We start from the raw sequence: 12282 nt of genomic DNA on the forward strand, positions 1-12282 counted from the left end.
AAAAAAAAGTGTGTCAATACCATACACCCACTTGATATAACACAGAGAGATGTACGCTAAACATGGAAAAAGCAACTTGGATGATGGTTTGAATTTTGCTAACTTAAGCCCAACCACACCTCCCAATCGCAGGTAAAGTTTGCACACATGGCTTTGCCAAGTCCAGCCTGTCTTTGTTTCCCTCTGCGTTTACCCAAGATCTTGGCTCTAAGACAGAAAACTCCCACTCTCGATTGGTTCATTCTGTCCTATGCAATTAAGCAACACCACAATCCAGTAAACGCAAGGGCTCAATTATTTATCTTCTGGCCAAGTTTACCAGGTGTTTATAAAAGAACAATGTCAAGAAGGAAAGAGGTTTATTTCTTTCTAGAACTGGCTTGATAGGGACTTTGTTTTTAGAAGGGGAGGAGGGAAGCAGGGTTTAACCTAGAAAAAAAAACGGGAGGGAATTTAAAAAGAGTACAAGACTGTCAATTTCCCTACAGGAAACTTGATTCTTATGCAATAATCTTACCCACAGCCAGCGGGGCCGTGGGGGGAAGACACCTATTTGTACCTCTAGAGGGGTACAGCTGGTTCCCAGAGGAGAGGGAACAGGGCAAGGCCGAGGAATTGGCTCAGCTGGGAGCCACCGGGCGCGCTGGGGAGCGGGGAGAAAGCTCTTTCCAACAGCCCCCCCGCCCCCGCCCGTGATCTCTGCAGGCGTGACAGTTGCTCCTGTGGCCGGAACGTCCCCAGAGCCCCAGGGAGCAGGAAGTCGGGGGGCTGTCCCTCACTTCTGCCACCCCCACCCTAGAGTGCCCTCGCCCCACTGTTCTCCCCTCGAGCCCATTCTCTCTTCCTCGGCGTCAGCCCTTTCTCCAAAGAACGAAACTTCCTCCCAGCGCCCCCTGTCCTTTCAGAGGCCCGCTCCTGTCATCCCGGGAGTTGTCCCTTCTGAGCGACCCTCGAATCTCCACGTATTTCCCCCCCGCCCCACTGAAGTTCGCATCCACAACTCCCCCAAACACTGCAGAGGCTCCCGGCCCCTCTGGCGCCCTCCGGGATCCCCAGACCTGGGGGCCGTCGGGGGGGCGGCCCCACCCTTCACCCCCTTCACCTGTTTCTCGGGCTCAGGCCCGATAGGCCGGGGCTGCGCTTGCGCCGGAATGTGGGTCGCGAGGCTCACTCAGGCCGCCGGGCCTCTCCTAGCAGACGTGGAGAGACAGCGCCGAGTAGGGGTGCTCGTCAAGGATCCGGTTCGGGCTTGCTCGCTCCGCGGCGACGTCGGAACCCCAAACTCCCCCTCCCCGTCTACGCCGCCGCAGCTCCGGAAACCGCTGAATTACAGCCTCTCCAACCAATCCCCGCCTAGCCCCAGCCTGGCACAGACACGCCGCTTCTGCATAATTCATGAGACGGCCAGTTTTCCCGGCCACCCAGAGGCACTGGTGCAAGTACAGTACACCCGAAGCCCCACCCGCTAACCAATGAGGAGAGCCTCTGGGGGGAAGGGCGGAGCCAAGAGTAGACTGGGAACGCCCCAGTGCTGGCTGTTCCGAGCGCTTAGTGCTCCTCCCTCCGCTACAGCGGAGAGGGAGCAGCGGCCTTGGGCACAGAAACCCGGGGGGAGGGAGGGAAAATGACCGGAATGTCCTGCTGAAAACTCAGCTGAGTTCCTGGCAGTGCGTGACGTCAGGACACTTTAAATGCCCCTGATGCGGCTCTCTTCTGCCCGCTCTCCCTTTTCCCAGCTCTTGCCTCCACGTGGGGGCGAGGTTGCGAGCCACTTACCACGTGGGAATCAACCAGTTAGACAATCCCCAGGTATCGCCAGATCCTCAGGGGGCCCAACGCCTGAACTGGGTTTCTGGGGACTGCAAAAAGAACATGGGTGACTCCCGCCTGCTTTGAACTTCAGTTTCTGCGTGAGTCGGGACACACACACCCGGAAACATGACGTGGAAATAGAGTAATTACTAGAGTGCGTGGGGAGAGGGTAGTGGATTTAACCCTGTCCTCCGTTCCGCCGCTTCAAGCATCAAACGCCAACGGCTCGCACATTGGCGGGTTCACAAGAAGGCAGACGACAGTGCATAAGAGGATTGACACATGTACACATTATTTTTATGGGTCCGAGCTGAAATACTTGAAATTGCCTTTTTCTTTTTCGTCCCGTCTATTTCAAATCCAAGTTTTACTGCATCGAAGCCAGTAGTTTATAGGAAATACAGACATTTTATCTTACAAAATAGGGGATGTACTTTGCATAATGGAATGGGGTGTGTGTGTGTGTGTGTGTGTGTGTGTGTGTGCGCCCATGCGCACGTGCTGTCACTATCAGGGTTTTTTCCTTAAAAAAAATTTTTTTTTTTTAGTGTTCATTTATTTTTGAGAGAGAGAGCGCAAGCAAGGAAGGGGCAGAGAGAGAAGGAGACAGAATCTGAAGCAGGCTCCAGGCTCTGAGCTGTCAGCACAGAGCCCGATGCGGGGCTTGAACTCACCAGCTGTGAGATCATGACATGAGCCGAAGTAGGATGCTTAACTGACTGAGCCACCCAGACTCCCCTATCAGGATTTTTTAAAATCACAGCTATTAATATTCGTACTTATTGTGTTTAATACAAAAAGGTATAAAGATGAAAGATGGTTATGGCACCATCGAGATAAGATAACCCCCCATAAGTTTTCTTCAGTGAAACTTTTCATTTCGTGTTTTAATGAAACATGTTCATGGTTCAAAAAAATCATACAGTTCAGGAAATTCAAAAATTAAAAATGAACATCTGTTGCCTTCTGCTACCAGTTCTTCACCCCAAGAATGGTTATTCTTAATTTCTGATGAGAAAGTCAATGACTCTTAACCTTTGGGGAGGGGGGGAGCATTACAGATCCTTCTGAGAGTCTGCTGGAGACTATGGATTCTAGCCCCCAAAATACACAGCATGACTTTTACGCACAAATTCTGATGGCTGCCCAGATACCTGAAGCCCAGCCAAAGACTCCCGATTTGGATCTTAGGACCACCTTAAATAATCCAAGTGAGAGGTGAGAACATCTACACACACAAGTGGTAAAGTTGCTGATGGTGGAATTGAGTTACCCATTGCCCTCCTGTAGACCCAGCCCAGTATGGAAATTACTGAATTTATCTGATGTGCATGTTTGTGTGTGTTACCAATCACTGTGTTTATTTCACCACAGAACAGATACCCTTACCTTCCATCTCACCTAAACTCTGCTTTAGCTGTACTATTCCATGCAGTTGACTGATGGGTCTGATATTTGTTGCATTATTTACTGCATACAAAGCACCTACGGACTCATTACTTCTCTTCTTTTTCACAATAATTATGTGTAGCAAATAGAAGAAGCCATATTATTTACCAATAGGAAACTAAGGACAAAACAGTGTGATGTTCTCAAGGTCACAGAGATACTCAGAGGTATACCAGGTGGGTTTGGAGCCAGGTTTTTGGACTCCCCATCCCACAGCTTTGTTCCACCCACTCAAACCCTGGCCTCTTCCCCTGACTCCTCAGCAGATGGCCATTGTTTCCCTCATTGCCCTCCCCCACATGCACACATAAAATCTACCCCTAAGCCTATCTGTTCCACCTATAAAACCTCTCTCCAGCCCAGCCACTGGCTTTTCTCCACCCTCTACGGAATACCCCCAGCTTACAGATGGCAGTTTCTCCCACGTAAGCCAATGCTTTGACCTGAACTTTCTTTTCCAGCCTCCTTCCCTCCATAACAACACCTTAAACTCCCACACTGAATTTATCACCTTCCTCCAAACATGTCAACACCTTCTGTTACCTCACGCTTTTGTAGATCTGCTTCCCTCCTCCTGGAATACTTTTTCTTTCCTCATTCACAACCGGGAAACTCTTCAAAGTGCAGTTCCAACATTACCTCTTCAGGGCTTTCCGAGATTCTTCCTGGCAAAGTTAATCTCTTCTTCTGGACTCCTTTAACAGGTTGTATGCCCCATTTAGTACAGCATTTTTCACCTTGTACTTCATTAGCCTACTTCCTGATACACAAAATTAATAATTAACATGTATTAAGTAATTACCATGTTCCAAGAATTATGCTAAGCTTTTTATGTAGATTATTGTATTTGATCCTCACCAGAACCCCAGTGAGGCAGGTACTTTTGTAATTCTCATTTTCAACTGAGAAAACTATGGCTGAGAAAGTGAAAGACTGGTCCAAAGTCCCACAGCTAGAAACTATGGACAAACTCAGAATGAGAACCAGGTCTGGCTGACTCCAAAGCCCGGACTCTGCCTACATGCTTAAAACATATCCCAAGGGTGCCTGGCTGGCTCAGTCCATGAGTGTGCAACGCTTGATCTCGAGGTCATGGGTTCAAACCCCATGTTGGGTGTAGAGATTTCTTAAAAACAAAAACAAAAACAAAAACAAAAACAAAAACAAAACAAACATATCCCCCCTGAGCTGTAGGTTCCTAGAAGCTTGAACCCCCTTCGTGCTCATTTTCATAATTCCAGCAGCTAGCATCTAGCCCAGTTCTGGGCTAGAACTCACCGAAGCATGAATGAAATATTAATAAACATATTTTGAATAATCATATCAGTAATAGCTAGCCACGGAGTATTTACTATGAACTAGCCACTGCTCTGAACATGTATTATGTAACCCATCTATTAACTCAATCCTTATAATGACCCCATGAGGAGGATACTGTGATTTTACAGATTAAGAAGATGAGGCTTACCCAAGGTGAAGTGACTTACCCAAAAACATCAAGCTGGTAAATGGCAGAGACAGGATTGAAATCTACATGAGTCTGATTCAAGAACGTGAATAGCTGCTCTTCCTTGACTATATCCCCAGGCTTAACCCTCCTCCTGGATCCCCAAGGAAGAGTTTAAAGGAGAGCAAAAGTGAGGCTCCCACCCTCCACCCAACAAATGAATAAAAGCAGAGTCCCAGCCCCAGCTCGTTCAAGCATATGGTGGTTTATAAACACGTCTGCAAATTCCTTGATACTTCTCCCATTTAAAGGAAGAGCCTGCTTCCACCCCCTCAGTAACTTACTTCTAATAAATAGAACACAGTGGAAATGATGCTGCGTGACTTCTGAGTTTAGGCCATAAAACACGATATAGCTTTCACCTGACGCTTTCCCTGGGACACTCGCCCTTGGAAGTGTTGTGAGGAAGCCCAGGCTACGCGTAGAGGCCACATGAAGGTGTTCTGGCCAACAGTCTAGCTAAGGCCCAGCCGACAGCAGGCATCAGCCATGAATGGAAGCAGCCTCCAGATGATTCCAGCCCCCCATCTTTCAAGCCACCCCAACAGAGGCCAAGTGAAGCAGAGGTGAGTCATCTTTACTGAACCTTACACAGATTACAAATTCATAAGCAAAATAAATGTTGTTGTTGTTTTAAGCCAGTAAGTTTTTGGGTGGTTTGTTACATAGCGATGGGTAGGGAGGATAAGTTTCCATTGATCTCTTCAGAGAGACTCAGGAACTATAAGCTAGACCAGGAACTGAGACTGATCAGACTTTGTAAAGTTCTAGAAACTTTATTTACTCCCTCTTCCCTGGAGGAATTAGCAGTTGAACTCTAAATCAAGAAGAAGACATGGCAAAGAAGAGATTTAGACAAGAATCTCGGGGGTGGTAAATGGGTGGCGAGTCACTGCAGTGACCAAAGGAGGCACGGGGCAATCTGTGTATGTGATAGGACCCCCATGGGGCTCGGCAACAGAAGGGCTCACCAGGACTGCCCAACTCCCCCTCACTCAAATAAGAGAAAAGAGCATCTCTCTTTCCTCCTGTCTGAAGAACAGTCCTCCCTCCTCAATATTTTCAAGGCTAAGCTCTTTCCCTGTGCTGCTTAAAACATCATTCATGTCATTCTGTCCCTTCAGTGGCTTCCCATAGGATTTAGGATAAAGGAGTTCTGCTTTTTCTCATTCCTGTCAAGGCCCTGCCTATCCCACCAACGTGCCTCCTGCCCACTAAATTCCAGCTAGTCCATTTCCCACCTCAGGGCCTTTGCACATCCCATTCTTGTTCCTTCTCCAGCTTTGGCACAACTAGTTCCTCCTCACCCTACTGGTCTCACTTGCTTAGAGAAGCCTTGTCTAACTACTCCCACCTACAGTTGCTCCCAGCGTGTTAATCACTATGTGCTATTTCCTGTGGAACTCTTATCATACTCTTCATTTTATTTACCTGTATACAGTCTCTTATCTGTCAGTTCCAGGAAAACAGATCTTACCTGTTTGCTGCTCCCTTGCCTCCTCAGTGCTGGGCATATACTAGGTGCTCAATAAAGACTTACTGAACAAATGGAAGTGCTCTTGGTCCCACTCTTCCCCTCTCTGAGTTTTATTAATTCCCCTCTGCCTCCTGACCTTCTCCACTTATTCTTCACTTCTGTCTCTGAAGATAATCCTTCTTTCCTATCTTGACCCTCAAGTTATCCCTCTTTCCCATCATGTTCCCCATGTCCCCACCCCTGCTTGTGCTACCAAAGTGGCTTCTGCCCTCTTTCTCCATAGGACTGTGCTCTTGAGGGCCACCAAGAATCTCCTCTTACTCAAAGCTAATGTCTTCTTTTTGTCATTTTATTTAACTTTGCTACAGAATGTGGTACTATCAACCATTTCCCCTCCTGTCTCCTCGACATATTTTCCTCCCTTGACCATTGCAGCAGTCCATAGAAGCCATTGCATTAACTAGAAAGCTAATGGAGCTAAAGTGAGACACACTGGGTTTGAATCATGGCTTTGACACAGAATAAACTGTGGAGCCCTGGGCACGTTCCTTACCCTCTCTGAGCCTCAGCACCCACATCTTCAAATAGAGAACATGATTCTGACCTTGGTTAGTTTGCATTAAGATGTTTTTGATGGGGCTCCTGGCTCGCTCAGTTGGTGGAGCATGCGACTCTTGATCTCGGGGTTGTGGGTTTGAGCCCCACATTGGGTGTAGAGATCACTTCAGAAAAAAATAAAATATTTTTAAATAAAAGAATAAAATGTTTTTGATTGGAAGATACTCTCAAGTTAACTGTGAAGCATGGCAGGTAAAACCCAGATCCTGGCAGGGTCCACTGCTTGGGCACCCCACCTATGCAGCAATGTGCCCCTGGGCGGGCTGTTTAACCTCTCTGAGACTCATTAGAGAAGTTGATGAGTATCCTCATCAATGAAATAGGAACTATGAGAGCATCTCCCTCATAGGTTGTTATGACGATTAGATGAGGTAACAAGCAAAGCATTCAATATAGCATCCGGCTCACTGCACCCCTTCAATTTATGTTAGCTATTACTATCTTACGCAAAATAAAAAATCACAAAATTGGAGAGACTTATCAGAAAGAAATTGAGATGGCTCCCAAATTTCAATAAAGAGTTGAACAGCCACACCTTGGGAAGAGCAATTTCAGGAACCTCACCAGAGAGGGTTTTTGTAGAACATCTCACTAAAGTTCTACCTTTCCTTTATTATGACCTGAGGCTGCTGCTGAAAATGTTCAGTCTCTGTGGCTGTTGGTTCAAAATTCTAAGTTGATGGCATAGAGGATTTCATTGGCCCAGAAAGGACCAGATATCCATCTTGACAAGGCAGCTGTGAACAGGGGCAGGGGTCCTGGTCACCCAGCAGAGACACAGCCCTGGAAGAAAAGGGCAGGGACTTTTCTGAGCAGAGGAGCATCCAATACCCATCAGAATTACCTGAGATAATGTTTATGGAAGTGCCTTACCCAGAAAGATGTCCTTTTCCCTCTCTGACCATCCATGGTCCACTTTGCTGCCCCCACCCCACCATCCCCATGACTCCTAAGGTTGGGCACTTCTGCCTTTAACTTTTTTTTAAATGTATTTACTTATTGTAAGAGAGAGAGAGAGAAAGCGTGGGAGGGGCAGAGAGAGGGGGAGAGAAACCCAACCAGTCACCATGCTGTTAGTGCGGAGCCCTACACAGGGCTTGAACCCATGAACCGTGAGATCATGACCTGAGACGAAATCAAGAGCTGGACGCTTAACCGCCTGAGCCACCCAGCACTCCTGCTTTTAATTCTAAATTCCATCCTTTTCTCCCTCTGACCCCCCTCCCTTGGCAAACTCATCTATTCCTAGCACCTCAAAGGAACACCTCTCTTCTGACAACTCTTTTGTGCTGAGTCTTATTAGGTGCAGATAAATTACTTTATCTCCTGGGTCTGCAGAAACTTCCTCTGTAAAATGATTCTTACTGTTGCCTCATCTATAAAACAAAACCTCTTACAGTTCCAACATTCCATAATTCTATTAACTGTTCTTTGGTTATGCCTTCTGCTTTCCTGCCCTCTTTGCCTTTCCGCACACTGTTCCCTTTGCCTGGAGAACTTTCCCTGTCCCACATCACTGCTTTCACTTAATTACCACTTTCTGAGTACCTACAATGTTAATGGCTATCTCTTGGGTCCTGCCTGGCTCTCAACAAGTCCTCCTTTCCTGGGGCTTGCTCCTCTCCCCGCTTGCAATCATATACTGAAATGGGTCCTTTCAGCCACGTCTGTATTACATGATCCTTTCCTCCTGGCCATAGATTATTAAATCCAGGATGAACACGGATGTTAATTGCCTTAATCAGATTTTCTTTGCCAGGAATCTGGAATTTGAAACTGAGAGGCATAGAACCTGGGAGCCCTTAGAGTGGAGTTCCATTAATGTCAGCATGTTAGAGAAGGCTATCCATCAACTCCCTCTCAGAAGTCCCTGGAGATGCCCTGATGCCTATTCTTCCTAACTTAGCCATTCAGTGATTCCTTGGAGTCCACAGGGTATCTTGGCAGCCTTCCAACGTAAGCTCCTTTCTCCCATTTGGCCAATGTCTTTTTTTTCTTATATTTTCAACTAAAGAACCATTAACCACTGTGATTGTATTTGAGACACTGTTAGGCTCTGGTGACACAAAAATCATCTAAAATATTGTCTCAGCTCTCTAGCAACATCTATTTGAAATCCTACCCATTTTTAGGATAGCAGCTTAGAAGCCACCTTCCTACTTTAAATGTCCCCATATTCCCCAAGCAGGATTAATCCCTTGCCAGTGTATTGCCATTGCATTTTGCTTTACCTCTCTTACAGTCATCTCTTTGAGCTCTTTTGTACATCTGCCTTTCCCACTAATTGCAAACCCTTTAAAATCAAGAGCTAGATGTGTTGTTTTTTTTAGTTCTTGGCTCCTAGCACAGTATCACAAACAGATCACTGGGAAAGAACATCTGTTGTTTTGTCGGCCTATCATCCTCTCCCCTGTCTGTCGATAACAGCAACCCAATTTTCATTTGGGAAATCAGCCTTTCTCACTCTCTATTCCACGGTTCTAGAAGTGATACATACCCTAGATTTGGTCAGAGGCACAGTGGTTTGGATCTATGACCTAACAGGGCCAATGGACATCATATCTGTGATTCTGGCCAGAAGGATTTGGAAAGAAACCCTCTTAACTAGGGTTGTTTAGCTGTTAAGCCACAAGCCTGAAGTTATTGATGACTATCTTTACCAGCACATGGGGAAAATCTGATTATTAATAAAACAAACACAGTGGAGGGGCACCTGGGTGGTTCAGTCAGTTAAACGTCTGACTGCTGGTTTCAAGTCAGGCCGTGATCTCACCGTTTGTGAATTTGAGCCCCATATCGGGCTCTGTGCTGACAGTGCAGAGCCTGCTTGGGATTCTGTCTCCCTCTTTCTCTGCCCGCTCTGCTTGCTCTCTCTCTCTCTATCTCTCAAAATAAATAAAAATAAACTTAAAAAACAAAACAAAACAAAACAGGGCACCTGGGTGGCTCGGTTGTTAAGTATCTGACTTTGGCCCAGGTCATCATCTCATGATTCATGAGTTCGAGTCCCGCATCAGGTGAGCTTCAGCCCTACCTCGGGTGAACCCTGCTTCCCTCTCTCTCTCCCTCTCTCTCTCCCTCTCTCTCAGTCTGTGCCCCGAATTGGGCTCCATGCTGACACCTCAGAGCCTGGAACCTGCTTTGGATTCTATCTCCCTCTATGCCCCTCCCTGGTTTGCACTCTGTCTCTCTCAAAAATAAATAAATGTTAAAAAATGTATATGTGTATTTTTATATATACAAATATATACATATATACATATATATATATATGTATATATGTATATATATATATTTCTTGGAGTGCCTGGGTGGCTCAGTTTTTTGAGCATCCGACTCTTGGTTTTGGTTTAGGTCATGATCCCAGTCTCATGGAATTGAGCCCAGCATCAGTCTCTGTGCTGAACATGAAGCCTGCTTAAGATTCTCTCTCTCTCTTTCTCTCTCTCTCCCCTGCCCCTCTCCCCTGCTCTTTCTCTCTCTGTCTCTAAAATAAAGGGAAAAATATGTATTCCTCTATCTTTACTTATTCTATCTCTGTCTGGCAGTAGTGTGGAGAATGGATTGGAAAAATAATCTATTTTTAAATTATTATTTGAGAGAGAGAGAGTGCATGCATAAGCAGGGAAGAGGGGCAGAGGGAGAGAGATTCTTAAGCAGACTCCACACTCAGAGTGGAGCATGATGTGGGCTCAATCCCACCACCCTGGGATAATGACCTGAGCCAAAAATCAAGAGTCAGAAGATCAACTGACTGAGCCACCCAGGCGCCCTGGAAAGAGAATCTAAAGTCATTTCAAATACTCTGGGTGGGAGCAGATGAAGGTCTGGACCAGTCTAAGACTGACTACAGCTGTTTCCTTCTGACCCCAGTGAAAAGTTACCTCTTTGGAATAGGACTTTGAAGGTACCATTTAGAGACCCCATAACTCAATCTGAGACTGTACAGGAACTTCCTTTGATCCTGGGTCACATTTGATGGGATCCTTCGAGAGACAATACCCCTAGTTTATTGTCTGCTTCTAACCCATGGAAATACTGCTAATGATGGGTGGGCAAGTTCATGACTGGTTGGTGGAAAAAGGGCTTTGTAGCTGTGGGACCTTGGAATTCCATAAAATCCGATTGGTAGGCAGTTGACTCTCTCATCAGTGCCTGAAACCAGCCCTCCTCCTCCCCTCAGCAGCAAGAGAAGAGGAAAAGGAGTAAATTCTGATTCAAGGAAGTTTCGGCCCCACACTGTTATGTAAAGAAGGAATGCCATGGAGCAGGAGCCAGCAGAAATGTGGCTGTTCAGAGAATTAGGACTCTTAACAAAGTGGTGCCTGGAATAACACTGGGTAGGGAAGGTACAGCCGAGTCATTCTGCTGCTGGTGGACCAGTGAGGGGCATGGCTTCTAGAAGGAAAGGGGTTTGTGTGTGTCAGGTGCTTTACTGTAGGTAGGAGAAGTAAATGATGGCCCCACTATCCCAGGGCTTTTCTGGTTTCCCTTGTCCTTATTATTCCATAGCTGGGGTCCTGACATCATTCCCTGCTTCTCACAGCTGTACATCTGGATCCCAGAGGAAGAAGGACCCTCTCCTGGCAGGAGGGAAGTTTCCAGGCTCCCGTGCTCTGACTTTTCAGCATCAGTTTTCATTTCTTTTGGTGGGAAGCCAACCCTTTCTGGGAGATTTAGAACTCCAGACTCCACTGTGCTTGTTGCTGGGGGCAGGGGCAGGGGAGTCAAATGCATGGCTCATGAGGAAGGACCCAGCTTGTTTGAGGTAGTGGCAGAAGGCTGGGTTGGAGCCCCAGGAATGACGGTATTTTCATTAGGGTGATTCTGATGCGGGCAGAACCCATGTGATGATTTGAGTCCATTGCTCTAGGAAACCCATAACTTGTGGACAAGGTAGAGCAGGCTGCTTGCTCATGGGAAAGAGAGGCTGCACAGTGAAATCGGTGCCCATCCCAGGATTTTGGGGAGAATTAAATATGCTGTGTGACTATGACTGGCACATATAACACGGACTGGAATCCTTTCTCTAGGACATTCAGCCTTCTGAGTCAGGGCCTCTGATTTTTCTCCTCCCCAAACTGCCTCCTCTAGGCCTATGATCTGGAAATGTACATTTGGGAGGAAGCTCAAACTGAGTAGAGTAACTGAGTGTGTCTGGAGGGCTAATGCCTTGACATCAGGGAAGTGGATCTAGACAGTACAGGGTTATAGATTCTTATCAGTCAGACTGTGGAACCAGGCTACCTGGTTTATAATCCCAGCTCTGCCACTTACCGAGGACTTGACTTTACCAGGTACTTGACTTTAGATGAGTCACCCTGTGTTTCTTCATCTCTAAAAACAGGGATGATGGTAATACTTCACTCCCACTCCCCACCCAGGCAAATGAGGCAGGTTTAAACCAATTGTCTGTGGG

The 12282-nt window shown here is 46.6% G+C and overlaps 1 protein-coding gene across 5 annotated transcripts in view; it reads right to left on the bottom strand.

Moving 5' to 3' along the window:
* Positions 1–1347, bottom strand: part of STAT3 (signal transducer and activator of transcription 3) — a 69447-nt gene extending 68100 nt beyond the window's left edge. For 4 of the 5 annotated variants that reach the window (XM_042914540.1, XM_042914541.1, XM_042914538.1 and 1 more), the window contains exon 1: positions 1103–1346. The gene's annotated coding sequence lies outside the window, so the exon portion shown is untranslated. Of the gene's footprint in view, positions 1–1102 lie in introns of all 5 variants that reach the window. The other variant, XM_042914542.1, reaches the window with a different exon arrangement.
* Between the last annotated feature and the right edge of the window lie 10935 nt (positions 1348–12282).

The sequence above is a fragment of the Panthera leo genome, chromosome E1, assembly GCF_018350215.1.
Source record: "Panthera leo isolate Ple1 chromosome E1, P.leo_Ple1_pat1.1, whole genome shotgun sequence".
NCBI lineage: Eukaryota > Metazoa > Chordata > Mammalia > Carnivora > Felidae > Panthera > Panthera leo.